Genomic DNA, 23,284 nt, shown 5'->3' on the forward strand with positions numbered 1-23,284 from the left:
ACTCTGGCTATTGTGAACTGAGCAGCTATGAACATTGATGTGACTGTATCTCTGTAGTATGCTGATTTTAAGTCCTTTGGGTATAGGCCAAGGAGTGGGATAGCTGGGTCAAATGGTGGTTCCATTCCAAGTTTTCTAAGGAATCTCCACACTGCTTTCCAGAGTGGCTGCACTAATTTGCAGCCCCACCAGCAATGTAGGAGTGTACCTTTCTCCCCACATCCTCGCCAACACCTGTTGTTGCTTGTATTCTTGATAATCGCCATTCTAATTGGGGTGAGATGGAATCTTAGGGTGGTTTTGATTTGCATTTCTCTTATTACTAGAGATGTTGAACATTTTTCCATATGTTTGTTGATTGCTTGTAGATCTTCTTCTGTGAAGTGTCTATTCATTTCCTTAGCCCATTTGTCAGTTGGATTATTTACATTCTTGGTGTAGAGTTTTTTGAGTTCTTTATAGATTCTGGAGATTAGCGCTCTATCTGAAGTATGATTGGCAAAAATTTTCTCCCACTCTGCAGGCTCTTTCTTCGCATTGCTGATAGTTTCCCTTGCTGAGAGAAAGCTTTTTAGTTTGAATCTATCCCAGTTATTAATTCTTGCTTTTATTTCTTGTGCTATGGGAGTCCTGTTGAGGAAGTCTGGTCCTAAGCCGACATGTTGAAGCTCTGGACCTACTTTTTCTTCTATAAGATGCAAGGTCTCTGGTCTGATTCCGAGATCCTTAATCCATTCTGAGTTTAGTTTCGTGCATGGTGAGAGATATGGGTTTAGTTTCATTCTGTTGCATATGGATTTCCAATTCTCCCAGCACCATTTGTTGAAGAGGCTATCTTTTCTCCATTGCATATTTTTGGCCCCTTTGTCTAGTATGAGAAAATTGTATTTATTTGGGTTTGTGTCCGTGTCCTCTATTCTGTACCATTGATCCACCTTTCTATTTTGGTACCAATACCATGCCGTTTTTGTTACTATTGCTTTCTAGTAGAGTTGAAGATCTGGTATTGCGACACCCCCTGCTTCACTCTTTCTACTGAGGATTGCTTTAGCTATTCTGGGTTTTTTATTCTTCCAGATGAATTTCATGATTGCTTGCTCTATTTCTGTAAGGTACATCATTGGGATTTTAATTGGAATTGCATTGAATCTGTATAGCACTTTTGGTAGTATGGCCATTTTGACAATATTAATTCTTCCTATCCAAGAACATGGGAGATCTTTCCATCTTCTAAGGTTTTCTTTAATTTCTTTCTTTAGTGTTCTGTAGTTCTCTTTGTAGAGGCCTTTCACCTCTTTTGTGAGATTGATTCCCAAATACTTTATTTTTTTCGAAGCTATTGTGAATGGGGTAGTTTTCCTAATTTCTCTTTCTGAAGATTCATCGCTTATGTATAAAAATGCCTTAGATTTATGTGCATTGATCTTATATCCCGCTACTTTACTGAATTCACTTATGAGATTTAAAAGTTTTCTGGTGGAATTTCCTGGTTCCTCTAAGTATACCATCATATCATCAGCAAATAGCGATAGTTTGAGTTCTTCTTTTCCTATTCGTATCCCTTTAATTTCTTTGGTCTGTCTAATTGCTCTGGCTAGAGTTTCAAGGACAATATTGAATAGAAGTGGTGAAAGAGGGCATCCCTGCCTTGTTCCAGTTTTTAGAGGGAATGCTTTCAGTTTTTCACCATTTAGAATGGTATTAGCCATGGGTTTAGCGTAGATGGCCTTTACAATGTTAAGGAATGTTCCCACTATCCCTATTTTTTCTAGTGTTTTGAGCATGAAGGGGTGCTGTATTTTATCAAATGCTTTTTCTGCATCTATCGAAATAATCATGTGATTCTTGACTTTAAGTCTATTGATATGGTGAATGACATTTATTGATTTCCTGATGTTGAACCAACCTTGCATCCCTGGGATGAAACCCACTTGATCATGGTGCACTATCTGTTTAATATGTTTTTGTATGCGATTTGCTAAAATTTTGTTGAGAATTTTTGCGTCGATGTTCATTAAGGATATTGGTCTGAAATTTTCTTTCCTTGATGTGTCTCTGTCTGGTTTAGGAATCAGGGTAATATTGGCTTCATAGAATGAGTTTGGGAGAGTTCCCTCCTCTTCTATTTTCTGGAATACTTTGAGAAGTATTGGAATGAGCTCTTCTTTAAAAGTTTTGTAGAACTCGGCTGAGAACCCATCTGGTCCTGGACTTTTCTTTGATGGAAGGCTTTTATTGACTTCTTCTATTTCATTACTTGAAATTGGTCTATTTAAATTGTGTATGTCCTCCTCGTTCAGTTTAGGCAATTCATATGTCTCTAGAAACCTGTTGATGTCTTCGAAATTTTCTATTTTGTTGGAGTATAGATTTTCAAAATAGCTTCTAATTATGTTTTGTATTTCAGTCGTGTCTGTTGTGATATTTCCTTGTTCATTCCGAATTTTAGTGACTTGGGTTTTCTCTCGTCTTCTCTTTGTTAGTGTAGCTAAAGGTTTATCAATTTTGTTTATTTTTTCGAAGAACCAACTATTTATTTTGTCAATTTTTTGTATTGTTTCTTTCGTTTCAATTTCGTTGATTTCAGCTCTCAGTTTAACTATTTCCTGTCTTCTACTACTTTTGGTGTTGGTCTGTTCTTCTTTTTCGAGGGCTTTGAGCTGTAGTGTTAGGTCATTTATTTTTTGAGTTTTACTTCTTTTATTAAATGCGCTCCATGAAATAAATCTTCCTCTAAGTACTGCTTTCATAGTGTCCCAGAGATTTTGATATGATGTTTCTTTGTTCTCGTTTACCTCTAAGAATTTTTTAATTTCCTTCCTAATATCTTCTGTTATCCATTCATCATATAGTAGCATATTGAGGTTAATTCTTTATAGAAATGTGAACACTGAGTTTACTTAAACCACTAATAAAAATTTAAGAAAAACAAAAAAGAAAAAAACAACTTACATGTACATAGGTCTTGAGATGAGTGAAGTGGTTGCAATTTTTTTTGTTTTGTTTTGTTGGGGTTTTTTGTTTTTGTATAAGAGATTTGAGATGGTACTCTATTCTAATCAAAAATAAAGTTTTGTAGCAGGACCAGAAATTATTATTCACCACCATCACCCCCCGCCCCTGTCCCTGCAACCCCTGCAATTCTGCTGGGTTGAAAGTTCCAGATTTGCTGTGGAGGCCTTCTGTTTGTCAGACCACCTGATGTCCTTCCTGTGAAGTGCAGCCATAACTGGAATTGTGAGGCTCTATCTCAGGACCCCACCCAGCCACCACCACCAGCCTCAAGGAAAGGCATCAGGAGCACAGGGAGCAGGCAGAGCCTACAACCAGGGAGCAAGGACGTGGCTCAGGTTTCATCTTGACTGTGATAGCAGGAGTAGTTGGCTTATTCTTCCCTCCCCAGGGGTCTGATTCTCACCTACCGTCCACCCTCAATCTATGGGGCTGGGGTTCCTGCACACCTGTGAGAACCTGTCCTCATCCTTATCCCCACCCTGGGCATCATGATGGTACTACCTAAGAAAGTCTTCTCCACCACCCCCAGTAGCCTGGTCAGTGGTCAGAAAATTGGAGAAGGATCTGACAGGAGTATTTAAATGTGAGATTAAATGTCTTGGTTGTACCTGTTTTTGGTTTAGTTTGTATTTAAGCAAACAAACAAACAAAAAGGAAATAAACTTGAAAATTATTTGTCATCATAAAAATGAAACAAAAATTAAAATATTTCTTGCCAGAAAAAAAAGGCCAAAAAAAAAAAAAAAAGTAACCTAGGAGTGGGATGCCTGGGTCAAATGGTGGTTCCATTTCAAGTTTTCTTAGGAATCTCCACACTGCTTTCCAGAGTGGTTGCACCAATTTTCAGTCACAACAGTTTTCCCCACATCTTCTACAACTTTTACTGTTATTTGTATTTTTGATGATTGTCATTCTGACTAGCGTGAGATGGAATCTCAGTATAGTTTTAATGTGCATTTCTTTAATTGCTAGAGATGTTGAACATTTTTTCATATATTTGTTGACCATTCATATTTCTTCTGTGAAGTGCCTGTTCAGTTCCTTTGCTCATTCATTGTTTTTTTTTTCTTTTGTGTGTGTGTGTGTGTGTGTGTGTGTGTGTGTAAGTTTTTTCAGTTCTTCATATATCCTGGAGATTAATGTTCTATTTGAGGTGCAGGTAGCAAAGATTTTCTCCCATTCTCTAGGCTTTCTCTTCACATTCTTAATTGTTTCCTTTGCCATAAAGAAACATTTCCCATTTATTGATTCTTGATTTTACTTCTTGCACATTAGGAGTCCTGTTGAGGAAGTCAGTTCCTACAACATGATGGGAGAGTTAGGCCTACTTTTTCTCCTAGTAGGCTCAGGGTCTCTGGTCAGATGCCTAGCTAGGTTCTTGATGCACTGTGAGTTGGATTTTGTGCAGAGTGAGAGCAGTCTAATTTCATTTTGCTACGTATAGCTTTCCAGTTTTCCCAGCACCATTTGTTAAAGAGGTTATATTTTCTCCAATATATGTTTATGGTGTCTTTGTAAACTATGAAATAACTGTATTTTTGTGGGTTTGGGGATAGGCCTTTGCTTACTGCCTTGGACATCAGAACTCTCAGCTCACTGGTATTTGGACTCTAGGACTTACACCATCAGCTCTCTAGCTTCACAGGTTTTTTTGCCTTGGACTCAGTTACACTATTAGCTTCTTGGTTCTGGGGCCTTTAGACTTGAACTGAGCTACACTACCGGCATCTCAGGGTCTTCAGCTTGCCGACTGCCTGTTGTGTACTCCTTAGTTGTCATAGTTGTGTGAGCCAATTCCTCTAATAAATTCCATTTCATGAATATACAATAGGTATCCTATTGGTTCTGCCTCTCTGAAGAACATGGACTAATACAGACTGGAAGATACTGGAGTGCTCTGAACAAAAGTGACATGCTCTGACTTCATTTTAAGACACTGTTGTGCTAAGATTAGATGGAAAAAGGCATCAATTGGAAAAGCGTGATCAATTAGGAGGCTACTGAAATAGTACGAATGAAAGATGACAGTGGTTGAATAGGTGGTGGTAGTGATGGTGGTGGTGGGAAGTAGTCATATTTTGGACATATTCTGATGACCAAGCTGACAGAAGTTGCTGATTAACTGAATATGGGGTCTGGAAAGAAGATTAAGGATGACTCCAGGGCTGAACTGAGGAACTGGAATGATTAAAATGCCATTAACTGGGATGAAAACTATGAGAGGTTTGGATGAAGAACAAAAAAATATAGATTTGGACTTAAATTGGAGTTACTCAAAAGTTCTGCTTAGAACTTGAGTCAAGAGAAATTAAGTGATTTGCCCAAGGTGTCAACTAACAAGTGAGAAAATGTCAGTTTCAAACTGATTACAATGTCTATGCTACTTCCACAGTGCTAGATAACTCTCCCAGGCTCCTTTGTCTCCCTTTGTACTGAATATTCCTCTGGAATACCAGGTTTTCAACCCCCCCTGTACCTCAGGGGTCCTGGTGCTCTGTTTGGACCCTGATAAATCCCACCATGGAGGCAGTTCATATATAATATAATATCGCCACCTGCTGGGTCCCTGGGGGGCATATGTGGGCAGTACAAGAGAATAAAAACCTGCCTCTCTTTCTATTCCTGTCAGCTGCCTAGAATCTTAGCTGCCATATGCTACACATCTGATCTGATTTCAGTTTTACAGTAAGACAAACTTAGGGATACCCAGAATGCAAGTCCTACCAACTTATCTTTGCAGAGTCAAGTATGAAATCGCCCCTATTCCCTGGGGTTGAACCACTGTAAGTCTACTTGTACCAGCCTCTCACCTTATTCAGAATAAAACCCAAAGTCCTTATAAGAGTCTATTAAGATCTTATACAATCGGGCCTTTACAACCACCTCTCTGGGTGCAATTCCCATACCACTACCTCTTATTTTGGCAATGACAATGACCTCCTTGCTGTTCTCTGAACACATGACGGTGCTTCAGAGTCTTTGCACTTGCTCTTTGCCCTATCTAAATGACCTTCTCCCTGGATATGCAAATGGCATGCTCCCTAATTTCCTTTAGGTTTCTGCTCAAATGTCACCTTATCTATCAGAAATGCCCTCTTTAACCAACCTTTAAAAAATAGCTCCTCTGCATGATGTTTTTCTCTGTCCTCTCATCCTGCTTTATTTTTCCTATTGACATTTTAGTCCATTTTGTGTTACCATAACAAAATACCTGAGACTAGATAATTTATATTGAACAGAAACTTTCTTGCGGTTCTAGAGGCTGGGAAACCCAAGATCAAGGGTCTGGCATCTAGAAAGAGCCTCACTGATACATCATCCCATGGTGGAAGGCAGAAGGACAAGAAAGAGAACCTACTGAAACTTACTGAAAGCCCTTTTTTAAAGACATTAAACCCACGCATGAAAGCAGAGCTCTCATGACTTAATCACTTCTTTAATTTTTATTTTTTATTTTTTGCAGTACTTGGGGTTGAACCCAGAGGTGCTTTACCATAGAGCTATATCCCCAGACCTTTCTTGCTTATGCTACGTGAGCGCTCTCCAAGAGGAGCCATCCCTCCAGCTTCCAGACCTTTCTATTTTGAGACAGAATCTCGCTAAGTTGTTGAGGCTGGTCTGGAACTTGTCATCCTCCTGTCTCAGCCTCCAGAGTAACTGATTACAGGCATGTGCCACCTTGCCCAGCAGCCTAATCACTCCTTAAAGGTCTCACTTCCCAATATTGTTACACTGGCAATTAAATTTCAGCATGAGTTTTGAAGGGGACAAACATTCAAAGCAACAACTATTACCTTTTTTTTTTTTTTTTTGCTTATTTGCTTATTCTTTCCCTCATTAAATTCTATGAAAATAAGAATGCTGATTCTTTTGTCTTATATTCCCAGTACATAGTAACTGAATGAATAATGAGCCAGTCTTCATGCTTCTTCAAAAACAACTTTAAAAAAGTTTTAAGGTACTTGGCACTTCTTGGCATACTCTAATCAACTACTTGGTTCCATGGTCTCGTTATCTACTTCTCAAAGAAGCTCATCTTGGGTTGAATAAGTCAAGGTGAACCCAGCAGTAGTATGATGTGTGAAATAAAACAAAGATGCTGATGAAGTTGGTGTGCACCCTCAGACTTCCTGCCCACCGTTCCTTCTATAAGTGGGTTGCTGCTGCCCTCAAAACAACTGTACTATTTCCTTCAAAACAGCAGCAAAACTGTGTGCACTGGCACATACCTGTAATCCTAGAGACTCAGGAGGTTGAGGTAGAAGGATAAGTTCAAGCTTGGTCCAAGCAACCCAGCAAGACCCTGTCTCAAAATAAAAAATAAACAGAACTAGGAATGTAGCTCAGTGGTAAAGTATCCTGGGTTCAATCCCCAGTACCAAAAAAATAAAGAAAATTAGAAGTAGTATTAATAATAATACAAGGATATGAAAATTCTGGAATAGCCAAAGTGCTCAAGCAATACTCCTGCCTAGCCTCCAATGTAGCTGGGACTACAGGCATGTTCAAAGACACCAGGCAGTCTCTAAAAATCAAATGCATACATTAAAGTGAGAAAAGCCACTGAACCACACTAAGAATGGTGAGAGTATATGACATTTCAGCCTGGAGCTGCCCGTATTTCCAGGGCCCCTGCCCCCAGCTCCCTGGGGTTAATTCTATCAGGACAGGCCAGAACAGGCCAAGAGAACTACTGCTACCAGAGTAGGCTGATTTAATTTGAAGCTGAGCATAGAAAATGCCATGCCAAGAGTCACTGTTTAAAAACAACAATGAGACAATCTGGAGAACAATAGCAAATAATCCAGGAAGGCCACTACTGCAGCTACTCTGAGGTGATAATACTAGTTGGGACAGGCCATAGACTTGAGATAAATAAAAAATTTAAAAGGAATTCTAGGGAACAAAATGGGTATAGTGGGTGTTGTTGATAATCTTTCATGGGACCCCTAGTGGTCCGAAAGACTTCACACCTACTTAAGGAGACATCTGAGAGAATCCTCACTATCTGCTGACCTTAGGTGAATGCAAAAAGGCCTTGAACTTACTGAAACTTAAAAGCTAGAGAAGAACTGTAAATTGAATGCATTTCCACAAACTATATACAGATCCATCAGTAAAGGGTGAAAGTCTTCCAAGTCTATAGGGTTTAAGCACAACCCCTGACCAATGAATAATTGGCCACTAATCTATGCCCAAGGATAGTCTTTAGAAAGTCAAGTTTGAAAATTAAAATAAAAATTTTTTAAAATATGACCAGAGACACAAGTAGTCACACACTGAAAAAAATGACCGATTTACAGAAGAATCTAAATAAGTCACTAAACAAAAAAACCCTAGCAAAAATACCCTCTTAGTGGTGAGAGCAAAGGGGGACCTGAATCAAGAGTTATAACAATATATTATTTTAAACATATGTCTTTCAACAACAAATCTCATGAAAAATGCAAAGAAACAATATAGCATGGCCTATTTGTGGGAAGTAAAGGCAGGCAATGTTAGATCCAAATGTTAAGGAATCAAAATATTGGTATCAGGAGATAAAAACTTCAAAGCAGCAATTAAAAATGTTAAGAAAACTAAAGAAAGTCATACTTTAAAGAATTAAAAGGAAAGTATAATTATAATAACTCATCAACACAAAATACCAATAAACAAAACTTATAAAAGTAAAAAGAACCAAACTGAAATTATATTCTAAAATGAAACATTCAAGAAGGGTTCAACAGCAAATCTGAGTTGGCAGAATTACTGAACTCGAAGGCAGATCAATATAGATCATGCAATCTGAAAAACAAAAAGAAAAGATGAAGAAAAATAGAGTCCCAGAGACCTACAGGATATACAAAAAAGAAAAAAGAAAAAAAAGAAAGAAAAACAAGTAATAAAAAAAGAAAGAAAAACATGTAATGAGAATTCCAAAAGGAAAAGTAGGAAGAAAAAAATCTTTTAAGATATAATGGCCCCAAACTTCCCAAACTTGATTTAACAATAACAATAACAAGGTTCATATGTTGGAGGCTTGGTCCTCAGGGTGGGGTATCAGGAAGTGATATACAACCTTTAAAAGGTGGAACCTAGTGGGAAGTCCTCAGGTCACTGAAGATATGACCTTGGAATGGATTGTGGGATTCCAGCCTTTCTGGCTTCCTGTCTGATGATGTGATCTCCTGCTCTCACATATGCTACCATCACTGAAATCTGTCATGAGGGGCTGCAACTGGGGGTGGGGACAGGGTGTTCCATGCCTGCAAAATGGCGAGTTAAATAAACTTTTTTTCTTTATAAGCAGGCTGCCTCATAGTTAACAAAAACAACAATAAAAACAGGCTACTATAACTACACATCCCACAAACACAATGAACACCAAGCAGGATAAACACAAAAAAATGGGAAAGTCAAAGGGAACATTTCAAAAACAGAAAGAGAAAACAAGTTCCCAGATAAAAGGGAACACTAATAAGATTACCAGTTGATTTCTTATTAGAAATAATGGAGGCCAGAAGGCAGGGGTGGGGAGGGGGATGATGTATTTAATATGCTGAAAGAAAAACCTGTCAATCAAGAATTTTAGCTGGGGCTATAGCTCAGTTGGTAGAGTGCTTGCCTTGCAAGCACAAGGCCCTGGGTTCAATCCCCGGCACCGCAAAAAAAAAAAATTGACCCAAAGCAGCCTTTTAAAATCAAGAATTTTAAACCTGGCAAACCTACCTTTTGAAATTGAAGACACATAAATACATTCCCAGACAAATAACAACTGAGAGAATTCATTGCTAGCAACCTGTGCTTCAAAAAACCCTAAAGAAATACTAAGGCTAAAAGGAAGTGATAATAGTAATTCAAATTCATACAAAAAACTAAAGAGCACCAGTAAAGGTGACTAGGTAATAGGATAGACAGTAGTATAAATATTTTTTTTCTCTTAAATGATTTAATTACAAAATTGTATTGTTAGCTTTTAGGATATGTAATGATGTAATAAAAACATATAGTTCTCATAAAAGCAAGAGTCCAAAGTAAAGGAGCATGGGAATAGAGCTATATGAGAGCAAAGTTTCTTTATTTTACTGAAATTAGTTCTATATCTGAAATATTATAATACAATAAACTGTAACAAGTAAGGATGCATATTTAATACCCAAAGTAACCACTAGGAGAATAAACTTAAAATTTTTAAGTATCAACAGTAATAGCAATAAAAGGGATAAACTACTAATCCATGTCACAACATGGATTAACTTTGAAAATACTGTGCCAACAGAAACAAGTCAAAGCAAAAAAAAAAAACATGTATTTTATCCTTCTGTTTATATGAAATGTTCAGAAAAGGCAAATCTACAGAAACAGACAATAGATTTTTGATTGTCTGGAACTCAAAAGAAATGGAGACTGACTACAGATAAAGAGTAAGAGATTTCTTTGAACCAACAAAAATGGTCTAAAACTAGAATTTGGGGATAGCTGCACAAATCTGTAAATTTGCTAAAAACATTGCATTATAAACTCAAAATGGGTGGATTTTATTATATACAAATTATACTACAATGAAGCTGTTAAAAATACAAGTTATTGATCCAAGAAGTAGTTACAGGTTTTCTAAATTAAAAGGGATTAAGTAGTGAGGTGGTGCACACCTGTAATCCCAGCAGTTTAGGAGGCTGAGGCAGGAGGATTACAAGTTCAAAGCCAGTCAGCGAGGTGATAAGTAACTCAGTGAGACCCTGTCTCTAAATAAAATACAAAATAGGGCTGGGGGTATGGCTCAGTGGTCGAGTGCCCCTGAGTTCAATCCCAGTACCCACAAAAGAGGGATTAAATAATTTAGTTCAACACCCTTGTTTTATTTTTTTGTGGTGCTGGGTATCGAACCCAGGGTCTTGCATGTTAGAGAAATGCTCTACCACTGAGTGATACCTCCAGCCCCAACACTTTCATTTTACACACATGAACTAATGTTCCTACTGTTCTTGTGCAAGGTGTTACAGATTCAGAGGTTGATGAGACACAATTTCTGAAAGCCATGGAAACTGGCAATTAATGGCAGTCTAGTACTGTTATCATACTGCTAGAATATAAAGAAAGAACGAAAATGTGAGGGGAATAGGGGCAGTGGAATGCTGTGACTGTCATAGGCAGCAATATACTCAAAGGATTCTATTTCCTAATCTCCCAGGTAGTTAGGGGTGGCTATGTAATTAGTTCTGTTCCATGGGGTGTAAATGAAATACCATGCAGAACTTCTGGGAAGGCTGCTTAAAAGGAATTGTGCTAGTTTAGGAAAAGATACTATCTGCCTGCCCTTCCCTCTCCCTTAACTTTTTCCCACCATGTAGACTTAAAACATGATTAGAGCTCAGTGGTCTTCTTTTCCAAGTAATCTGGAGATTGGAAGTCTTAAACCCAGGAAGGTGGTGGCAGTTTTGATAAGTTCATGGTACAACAATTTTAGCCCTGGACTACCTACCTCTTACTTTTTTTACATGAGAAAAATAAAACTCTGTGTTTTTAACCCATTATTACTTTAGATTTCTGTTTATGTAGCTAAACCTAATTCTATTTAATAGGGGAGAGACTAGAGAAGGTTTCAAAAGAAGGTATGTTCTGAGAATGATATGAATTCTACAGAAAGAAAAGAAGGAAAGGCCATTTGTGAAATTATGCCAGGAGAGAGTGAGACATTCAGAGAATATCGAGTAGTTCTGGAAAGCTAAAGCACAGAACCTAAGGGAAAACATGGCAAGAATATCATCATTCCCATCCCCGTTTCTCAATAGTGTCCACTCAAGCTCTTACAGAGGACATCAAAATGCCAGGTATGGCAAGGCTACAGGCCATTTTATGATGCCAGAGATCCCTGAACTTTTCTGTTATAAATACTCATTGAGGTTGTGATTTGTTTGCTGGATTCTTTTTTTTTTCCTGCCTCATTTTAAGCACAAAGAGGTAAAGCGGCTGTAAGTTTTATTTACTACTAAATTACTAGAAAGGGCCTGGTACAAAAGCAGAACACTCCAATAAAAACTTTTTAACTAGATTAGTGAATGAATTAATGAAACATGAAGAAGTGACTGGAATTCAACAGCTTGATTTCTTTTCAGAAATTAATCTTTTCTTAACCAAATGAATTTAAGAAAGCAGGTCAGGCATAGTGGCACACACCTGTAATCCCAGTAAACTGGAAGGCTGAGGCAGGAGAATTGCACCAGTAACAAAAAAGAAAATTCCCTTTGAGGGGTTTTCTCCTGAATCCATTAGTGTGTTACGCAAAGAAGCCCAATTTGTTTGTTTGTTTGCTTAACATTTTCAATTATTGGTTTACATTATAAAATATTTTATTTTGAAAAATAATATAAATTTACAGAAAATTTGGAAAAACAGTATAGAAAGTTACCATATATGCTCCTCCCAGTCTCCCTGGTATTAACACCTCACATTGCCACACTCCAGATTGTCACAACTAAGAAGTTAGCATGGCTGGGCATGGTGGCACACACCTGTAATCTCAGTGGCTCAAGAGACTGAGGCAGGAGGATCATGAGTTCAAAGCCAGACCCCACAACTTAGTGAGGCCCTAAGAACTCAGCAAGACCCTGTCTCTAAATTAATATTTAAAAAGGGCTAGGATGTGGCTCCAAGGTGAAGAGCCCCTGGGTTCAATCCCTGTTACCAAAGGAAAAAAAAAGCATGAGTTTTATACTAGTAATTCAACTGTGGATTGTGTTGGATTTCACCAGTTGTCCTTTTCCTATACAGGAGCCAATTCAGACCCCACAGAGAAGCCCAGCTTTTTATAGTAGTTATCTGCTTCTTCATACTGTCTGCCCAATGTAAACAGACTGCACATTAGAGTTCTGCATTTTACAATTCTGTACATAACATTCCATTTTAGAAAAGGTTTCGATTTAAAGATGAAATGGGAAATCTAACTTCTAGGAATGTGTTAAGAAGAATCTCAATATCTGAAAAGCTTCCACAGAAAGATCTTTTCATGCAAAAGTCCAACAACCAGCTTTTGGGTCTGCCTGTAAATGAGATGCTCGTCATCAAAATGTCAGGTTCAAACCACCAGAGCATTTAACCCTATTAAAATTGCTTTAAGAAAATAACTTTTTAGCTAATCAAAACATAACAAAATTGTCTCTCAAGCAAATGCCTGCAAATAATACAAAATTTCTTCTCAAGTTATTATTATTATTATTTTTTGGGGGGGTAGCGGTTTGAACCCAAGGGTACTTTACCACTGAGCTGCATCTCCAGCCCTTTTAATTTTTTAATTTAAGACAGGGTCACACTAAATTGCTTAGGGTCTGCTAAATTGTTGAGGTTGATGTCCAAGTTGCAATCCTCCTGCCTCAGCTCCCCAAGTTGCTGGGATTACAGGCAGGCACCACCATGTCTGGTTGTCTTTTGTTTTGTTTGTTTTTGAAAGAACAAGCAAATCTGTAGGGAACCTACCTAAGTATAGAATCCAGTCACTCACTGAACCACACAAATACTTGGGATTCGCTATGTGCCAGTTCTCTGCCCTTAAGAGAGAAAACAGTGGCAAGACTGACTACAATGCTGGTGCTACATTAGAACACAGTGCTTGAAACAGAGAGGATGTCACTTTTTCTTGGCAAAGGGTCAAGAAAAAATTTCACAGTGCTGCAATTTTATAGTTTATGAGGAGTGTGCAAGAGTTAACAAGTATCGTTTTACAGATAAAAAATGATTTGTTCAAGGTCTCACAGATTTTTGGTGGAAGGCCAAGTACTCAAATCTAAATCTACAGTCCCCAGAGGTCTAGTGTTCCTTTCATAACATCATGCTGTTTTACAATCCAGATGTACTAATAAACTATCAGGTGAATGAACAAATGACAAATGAGGAACACTCTTGACCCTTGGATTGGGCCTTGCTCTGGTCACTGGGAAGCTCAAAGCTGAATGTGCTACCAAATGAGCAAGAATTTCCAGTACTAAAATTATACTGGCATCATTTACTCTGTCATCCTGTTTCACCTGTCACTGCTAATCTATTTATTTTGATACTATTATGCCTTTTTAAAAAAAATTTTTTTCATACATGTATATAGGGTAATAATGTCTGTCTCATTCTACCATCCTTCCTATCCACACTGCCCCACCCCTCCCCTCAATTCCCTCTGCATAATCCAAAATTCCTTCATTCTTCCCTACTCACCCCCAACTATGGATCAACATTTGCTTATCAGAGAAAATATATGACTTTAGATTTTGGGGATTGGCTTATTTCACTTAGCAGGATATTCTTTAGTTCCATCCATTTACCTGAAAAATGTCATAATTTCATTCTTTAAGGCTAAGTAATATTCCACTGTATATATGTACCACATTTCCTTTATCCATTCATCTGTTGAAGGGAATCTAGGTGGGTTTCATAGTTTAGTTATTGTGAAATGACCTGCTATAAACTTTGATGTGGCCTGCATCACTGTAGTATGCTGATTTTAAGTCCTTTGGGTATAAACCGAGGAGGGGTGGAATAGCTGGGTCAAATGGTGGTTCCCTTACAAGTTTTCTTAGGAATCTCCATACTGCTTTCCACAGTGGTCAAACCATCTGCAGTTCCAACAACAATGTATGAATGTACCTTTTTCCCCTACATCCTTGCCAACACTTATTACTTATATTCTTGATAATTGCCCTTCTGACTAGAGTGAGATGAAATCTTAGAGTTTTGATTTGCATTTCTCTAATTGCTAGAGATGACGAACATTTTTTCATGTTTGTTGATTAAGTATTGTGAAGTGCCTGTTCAGTTCCTTAGCCCAGTTATTGACTGGGTTATTTTTGGGGTGATGTTAAGTTTTTTGAGTTGGCTTTTTCATGGTAAAATATACATAAACATAAATTTACCACTTTAACCATTTTAAAGTACACAGTTCAATATATTATATGAAATACATTCACACTGCTGTGTAACTATCACCACCATCCATCTCCACAACTTCTTATCTTCCCACCGTGACTCTTCATATCCATGAAACAGGAAATCGCCATTGTCCCCTCTCCACCCAGATCCTGACAACCACCTTTCAACTTTCTGTCCCCATGAACGTCATAACTAACTGTTCTAGAAATCTCATGTAAGAATACATACTATTTGTGGTTTTTGTGAATGACATTTCACGTAATGTTTTCAAGGTTCATCCATGTTATAGCAGGAAAACACTGGTTTTTAATTATAAAACACTGCAGACTTCCCATTTCAGATAAAGATGACCACAAACTATAAGAATGACCATCATTTATTAGGTTTCAAGACAAAATAAAAAGCTCACTGTAGGATTTTCCCCCCTCAAGTACCACTGAGATTTCCAAATTGATTTCTAATCTGGAACAAATATTTCTAAATAGATAATTGAATGAAGCATCTTACTGCTCTCAAAATAAATTCTAACATATTCATTAGGAAGTAAAATGACCCTCAATAAAAAAGACAATGTGGTATCAATGTTTGAATAAATAAGATAAATGTTTAGAATAAGCTATTCTAACTGCCTTCTCAGTTGTTTGACTTGCTCTCTTCCACTGATCTTGACTTCTACGCTACCTCAGTCTTTTGTTTCCATGGTTATAACCTTGTCCTTGACTTTGTCATTACTAATAATTATAGCTTTCTAGAGTGGTTTTTTTTTTTTTTTGGGGGGGGGGATGCTGTGGACTGAACCCAGGGGCTCATGCATGCCAGATGTTATAGTTTAGATAAGAGGTGTCCCCCCTATGAAAGCAGTACTAAGAGGAAAATTCACTGCATGGAGCGCATTCCAGAAAAGAATGAAAAGTCAACAACTAAATGACCTAACATTACAGCTCAAAGTCCTAGAAAAAGAAGAACAGAATAACAGCAAAAGTACTAGAAGACAGGAAATAAATAAAATCAGAGCTGAAATCAATGAAATTGAAACAAAAGAAACAATTCACATTATTGACAAAACAAAAAGTTGGTTCTTTGAGAAAGTAAACAAAATAGACAAACCCTTAGCCACACTAACAAAGAGAAGGAGAGAAAAAACTCAAATTACTAAAATTTGTGATGAAAAAGGAAATTCCACAACAGACACCACTGAGATACAGAACATAATGAGAAGCTACTTTGAAAATCTGTATTCCAACAAAATAGAAACTACCGAAGACACCAACAAATTTCTAGAGACATATGCTCCTCCCAAACTGAACCAGGAGGACATACACAATTTAAACAGATCAATATCAACCAATAAATAGAAGAAGCCATTAAAAACCTACCATCCAAGAAAAGCCCAGGACCAGACGGATTCTCAGCTGAGTTCTACAAGACCTTCAAAGAAGAACTCATTCCAATACTTCTCAAAGTATTCCAGGAAATAGAAAAGAAGGGTACCCTACCAAACTCATTCTATGAAGCTAATATCACCCTCATACCCAAACCAGGAAAAGACACATCAAGGAAAGAAAATTTCAGACCAATAACCTTGATGAATACAGATGCAAGGATCCTTAACAAAATATTGGCAAACCGTATCCAAAAACATATTAAAAAAATCATGCACCACGATCAAGTGGGGTTCATCCCTGGAATGCAAGGATGGTTTTAACATCCGTAAATCAATAAATGTAATCCATCATGTCAATAGACTCAAGGATCAGAATCATATGGTTATTTCAATTGATGCAGAAAAAGCGTTTGACAAAATACAACACCCCTTCATGCTCAAAACACTAGAAAAAATAGGGATAGTAGGAACATACCTGAATATTGTAAAGGCTATTTATGCTAAGCCCATGGCCAACATCATTCTTAATGGAGAAAAACTGAAACCATTCCCTTTAAACACAGGAACAAGACAGGGATGTCCTCTTTCACCACTTCTATTCAGCACTGTCCTCGAAACTCTAGCCAGAGCAATTAGGCAGACTAAAGAAATTAAAGGGATACGAATAGGAAAAGAGGAACTTAAGCTGTCACTATTAGCTGATGACATGATTCTATATTTAGAAGATTCAAACACTCCTCCAGAAAATTCTAGACCTCATCAATGAATTCAGCAATATAGCAGACTATAAAATCAACACACATAAATCTAAAGCATTTTTATATGCAAGCGACAAAACAGCTGAAAGGGAAATGAGGAAAACAACTCCATTTGCAATAGCCTCAGAAAAATAAAATCCTTGGGAATCAATCTAACCAAAGAGGTAAAAGATCTCTACAATGAAAACTTCAAAACATTGAAGAAAGAAATTGAGGAAGACCTTAGAAGATGGAAAGATCTCCCATGTTCTTGGATAGCAGAATTAATATTGTCAAAATGGCCATACTACCAAAAGTGCTATTCAATGCAATTCCAAGTAAAATCCCAAGGATGTACCTTACAGAAATAGAGCAAGCAATTATGAAATTCATCTGGAAGAATAAGAAACCCTGAATAGCTAAAGTAATCCTTAGCAGGAAGAATGAAACAGGGGGTATCGCAATACCAAAACTTTCACTCTACTACAAAGCAATAGTAACAAAAACAGCATGGTATTGGCACCAAAATAGGTAGATCAATGGTACAGAATAGAGGACATGCATACAAACCCAAATAAAATTTTCTCATACTAGACAAAAGGGCCAAAATAATGCAATGGAGAAAAGATAGCCTCTTCAACAAATGGTGCTGGGAAAACTGGAAATCCATATGCAAGAGAATGAAACTAAACCCCTATCTCTCACCCTGTACAAAAATCAACTCACAATGGATCAAGGATCTTGAAATCAGACCAGAGACCCTGCATCTTATAGAAGAAAAAGCAGGGCCAAATCTTCAATTTGTTGGCTTAGGATCAAACTTCCTTAACAGGACTCCCATAGCACAAGAAATAAAAGCAAGAATCAATAACTGGGATAGATTCAAACTAAATAGCTTTCTCTCAGCAAAGGAAACTATCAGCAATGTGAAGAGAGAGCCTACAGAGTGGGAGAATATCTTTGCCACTCATACTTTAGATAGAGCACTAATTTCCAGAATATATAAAGAACTCAAAAAACTCTATATCAAGAATACAAATAACCCAATCAACAAATGGGCTAAGGATATGAACAGATGCTTCACAGAAGAAGATCTACAAGCAATCAACAAACATATGAAAAAATGTTCCCCATCTTTAGTAATAAGAGAAATGCAAATCAAAACTACACTAAGATTCCATCTCATCCCAATTAGAATGGTGATTATCAAGAATACAAGCAACAATAGGTGTTGGAGAGGATGTGGGGAAAAAGTTATGCTCATACATTGCTGGTAGGGCTGCAAATTAGTGCAGCCACTCTGGAAAGCTGTGTGGAGATTCCTTAGAAAACTTGGAATGGACCCACCATTTGACCCAGCTATCCCACTCCTTGGCCTATACCCCAAGGACTTAAAATCAGCATACTACAGAGATACAGCCACATCAATGTTCATAGCTGCTCAATTCACAATAGCCAGAGTGTGGAACCAACCTAGATGTCCTTCAATTGATGAATGGATAAAGAAGCTGTGGTATATATATATATATACAATGGAATATTTCTCAGCTATAAAAAATAATAAAATTATGGCATTTGCAGGCAAATGGATGAAATTGGAGATCATCATGCTAAGTGAGATAAGCCAATCTCAGAAAACCAAAGTATGAATGATCTTGCTGATACGTGGATGATGACACATAATGGAGGGTGGGAGGGAGGCAAGAATGGAGGAAGGAAGGACTATATAGAGGGAAAAGAGGGGTGGGAGGGTGGGGGGGAGGAAAAAATAACAGAATGAACATCATTACCCTGCGTAAATGTATGATTGCGCAAATGGTATGTTGTTACTCCATGTACAAACAGAAACAACATGTATCCCATTTGTTTACAATAAAAATAAATTAAAAAAAAAAGAGGTGTCCCCCAAAAGCTCATGTGTGAGACAATGCAAAAAAGCTTGGGGGTAAAAGGATTGAATTATGAGAGCCTTAACCTATTCAATGCATTAATCCCAATAGAGATTAACTGGATGGTAACTATATAGGTAGGAAGGGTGTATCTGGAGGTGATGTATCATTGGGGATGTGCCTTTGGGGTATATATTTTGTCCATGGTGGGGGGAGGTTCTCTCTCTGCTTCCTGGTATCCTGTGCTGAGCTGCTTTCCTCTGCCACACCATTCTGCCATGGTGGTCTACCTCACTTCAGGTCCAGAGCAATCAAGCCAGCCGTCTATGAACTGGGATCTCTGAAACTGTAAGTGCCAAGTAAACTTTTCCTCCTCTAAAATTGTTCTTGTTAGATCTTTTGGTCAAAGCAGTAAAAAAAGCTGACTAAAATACCAGGCAAGCACTTTGCCACTGAGCTACTTTCCCAGTCCACTTTCTTTAGTCTTAGTATCAAATATCTCACTCTGTAACCATCTCCTATCTTTAGTTTGGTCACTATAGTACTTCAACTCTAACAATGCTTCAACCTATCTGGACATTTCAACTCTACTAATTCTACCTGCATTTCATTATCTATCACTCTCCTCAAATTCTCACGTCCCTCAGAACTGTGACTATTTTAAACTCCTCAGTCAATTTTTTATAAATATTGCCCCCCCCACCACTTGTATTAACACTAGTTTAATTAAACCACAATTTTTATTAAACCCAAATCACCATCTACTCACTGCCTACACTGGTACAAATGTTGGAAGGAAGAAAACATACCGCTATGTTTACTAAAGTTAAGTTTTAAACTCATGACCATCATTTTCATGTGGCTTTAAATGCTACCTGACAATCATTCTATATTTTCCTAGTCCAATCCATTTTGCTTTTCATGAGAACTTTCACAAACTTCTCCAGATTTACCTACCAAATCGCTTCTATGTCCACAAACTCTAACTTCTCCCTTATTACAGTCCATGTCCAGCCCTCCAGTGATATATTACATTCAATTTCCTCACCAATGAAGAACACTATTCCAGTCACTTCTCCCATTTCTCAAGCATTATTAGGACTTCTCTTCTTTGCAAGATTATTCATATTAACATATTACTTGTCTCATCTAAAAGTACATACATAAGATAAACTAAAAAAAATTATTTCTCGATACCATCTAACATGCCAACTACAACTTTGTTTCTTTCCCTTCAGAGCAAAGTTCTTAGAAAAAGCTAGTTTATATTTTTTTTCACCTTTCCTCTCATTCTTTTGATCACACTCTGACCAGATTTTCATTCCCACAATCCCAAACACTGTCCTTTTCAAAGTCACCAATGACCTCTACCAGGCAAAAACTTGAAACAATTTTCAGCCCTCATCTTCCTTGACATGTCAGCAGCACTTGACCCACATGATCCTTTTGTCTACTCTTTATTTTTCTGCAGTGTTAGGGATCAAACCCAGGGGCTCATGCATATTCTCTACCACTGAGCTGCATCACAGACTGCTCTCTCCTCTTAAAAACCGTTTTTTCTCTATTTTTGTATTATATATATTCATATGTATAAATATATTTATTTATTTATTTCAGTACTAGGGATTTAACACAGGGGTGCTTTATCACTGAATCACATCCCCAACCCTATTCATTTATTTATTTATTTTTGTTGTGAAAAAGGGTCTCGCTAAGTTGCTTAGGGCCTCGCCAACTTGCTGAGGCTGGCCTCAAAGTCACAATCCTCCTGGCCTTTAGCCTCCTGATCACTTGGACTACAGGTGTGTGCCACTGTGACTGGCTTCCCTACTCTTTTAAATACTCTTTTCACTTGGCTTCCAGACTCTACACTCACCAGGGTTTTAGTGTGTTTGTTTTGTTTTTCTCCCTGTGGTCTGACAGCAACTTCTCAATTTCTAAATTTTGTGATGACCCAGGTTCAAGTTTGGGCCTCTGATCTACCTCCATATATTCACAAGGTCATCTCATCTAATCCCATGACTAAATACAATCTATATTTTAATATTTACTATCTCCCAGCCTTCTGAAATCTGTTTCTCATAGTTTTCCCCAGTTCAGTGAATTGCAACTCCATGATTTCAACTGCACTGGTCAAAAGTCTGGTGTTATTTGTGAATTCTTTTATTCTCAGTCCTCATGACCAGGCAATCAATAAATTTTTTGTGGTTCTACCTCATATTTAATATATCCAATATTCAATAAATTTTCACTACCTCCACATCTACCATTTTAATCTAAGCTACGATCAGTTCTCACAAGGATTAATGATACTACCTCCTAACTGTCAGCTTTTGTTTTTTGTTTGGTACTCAGGACTGAACCCAGAGGCACTTTACCACTGCACTACATCCCCAACCCTTTTCACTTTTTATTTTGAGACAGGGTCTCACTAAATTACTGTAGGTTGGCCTTGAACTTGTGATCTTTTGCCTCTGCCTCCTAAATTGCTGGGTTTACAGGTGTGTGCACACCTAACTGGTCTTGTTTTTGCATATATTCTTTCTCTCTATTCTCAATGTAGCAGTCAGAATGATTCTATGAAAACATTAAGTCAGATGAAGTCACTGCTCTGATCAAAATCCTCAATGACTATCTACCTCACTCAGTGGGAAAAGCCAAGTCTTCACTAGGACCTACAAAACTCAACAAAATCTGCTCTCATACCAACCTTCTGATCTCTTCTCTTACTCTCCTCCCCCTTGATCAAAACAGCCATCCTGTCCTGAACCATACCAGATCTGGTGTCAGCGCTCTGGCACTTGTTCCCTCTGCCTGTTCTTTCAGTTCACTCTCTCACTTACCTCCAGTCTTAATTAAAAATCACCTTTTCCAGTAAGACTTTCTTTGGTTCCCTAACAATTCAAACTTTCACTTCCAACCTTATAGTTCTCTTTTCTTTGCTTTATATTTCTTCTTTCCCACTTAACTATTCTACTTAATATTTATTTTTTACCTTGTTAATGGCATATTACCCAATAAAATATAAGTTCCATGGTAATAGGAATTTTCATCTATTTTATTCACTATTTGCCTCACATGTTAGAACAGTACCTAGAATGTGGCAGATAATTTTAGACATTCCTCTGTTCTATGATTCAGATGATGCACAAATCATGGACAATGAAAGTTTCCATTAGTCACTACCTACTATTTGTCAGATGTTAATCCCAGTTGGTCTCATTGATACTATTGTACTTACTCTTCATAAAAATCCTAAACCTTCAGGGACCAGCTGTTGACAAAGAAAACGTGCACTCACGTGTGTACGTGCACACCCACCCCCCACACCCAGTTGGGCAGAAAGGAAGGCTAGGAATTGATAGAAGGTGAAAAAATGGCCCACAGAGAGGTGAGGATCACAAACAGAAAGAAGAAATGATGGAAAGTTATTATTCCAGTAGAAAGCAGATTTTGTGTTTGGTCATCCATGAGAGAAGTCTGCATGTTTACACAGTTCTCACAATCAAGGGATATCTTTTCATGGCTTCTATTTTACATTCTTCTTTTTTTTTATTATAAACAAATGGAATACATGTTGTTTCTCTGTTTGTACATGGCATAAAGGCATACAATTTGTGTAATCATAAATTTACATAGGGTAATGTTGTTTGATTCATTCTGTTATTTTTTCCCTTCCTCCAATCCCTCCCACCCCTCTTTTCCCTCTATACAGTCCTTCCTTCCTCCATTCTTTTCCCCCTCCCTAACCCTAACTCTAACCCTAAAACTAACCCCTCCCATGCCCCATTATGTGTCATCATCCACTTATCAGCGAGATCATTCTTCCTTTGGTTTTTTGAGATTGGCTTATCTCACTTAGCATGATATTCTCCAATTTTATCCATTTGCCTGCAAATGCCATAATTTTATCATTCTTTATGGCTGAGTAATATTCCATTGTATATATATATACCACAGTTTCTTTATCCATTCATCAACTGAAGGGCATCTAGGTTGGTTCCACACTCTGGCTATTGTGAATTGAGCAGCTATGAACATTGATGTGGCTGTATCTCTGTAGTATGCTGATTTTAAGTCCTTGGGGTATAGGCCAAGGAGTGGGATAGCTGGGTCAAATGGTGGTTCCATTCCAAGTTTTCTAAGGAATCTCCACACAGCTTTCCAGAGTGGCTGCACTAATTTGCAGCCCCATCTTAGGGTGGTTTTGATTTGCACTTCTCTTATTACTAGAGATGTTGAACATTTTTCCATATGTTTGTTGATTGCTTGTAGATCTTCTTCTGTGAAGTAACTATTCATTTCCTTAGACCATTTGTGGATTGGATTATTTGCATTCTTGGTGTAGAGTTTTTTGAGTTCTT

At 37.7% G+C, this 23,284-nt stretch overlaps 1 protein-coding gene and 1 pseudogene across 7 annotated transcripts in view; one reads left to right on the forward strand and one right to left on the reverse strand.

The window, feature by feature from the left end:
- Positions 1-23,284, reverse strand: part of Fam168a (family with sequence similarity 168 member A) — a 207,438-nt gene that overhangs the window by 91,158 nt on the left and 92,996 nt on the right. For 2 of the 7 annotated variants that reach the window (XM_047516070.1, XM_047516073.1), the window contains exon 2: positions 7,245-7,318. The exons of the other annotated variants lie outside the window; for them this stretch is intronic. The gene's annotated coding sequence lies outside the window, so the exon portion shown is untranslated. The remainder of the gene's footprint in view (positions 1-7,244; positions 7,319-23,284) is intronic. 7 annotated transcript variants of the gene reach the window in all.
- The window catches only part of LOC124959591 (N-lysine methyltransferase KMT5A-like), a 118,398-nt pseudogene that overhangs the window by 2,179 nt on the left and 92,935 nt on the right, over positions 1-23,284 (forward strand).

This window comes from Sciurus carolinensis, chromosome 11, assembly GCF_902686445.1.
Source record: "Sciurus carolinensis chromosome 11, mSciCar1.2, whole genome shotgun sequence".
Classification (NCBI taxonomy): Eukaryota; Metazoa; Chordata; class Mammalia; order Rodentia; family Sciuridae; genus Sciurus; species Sciurus carolinensis.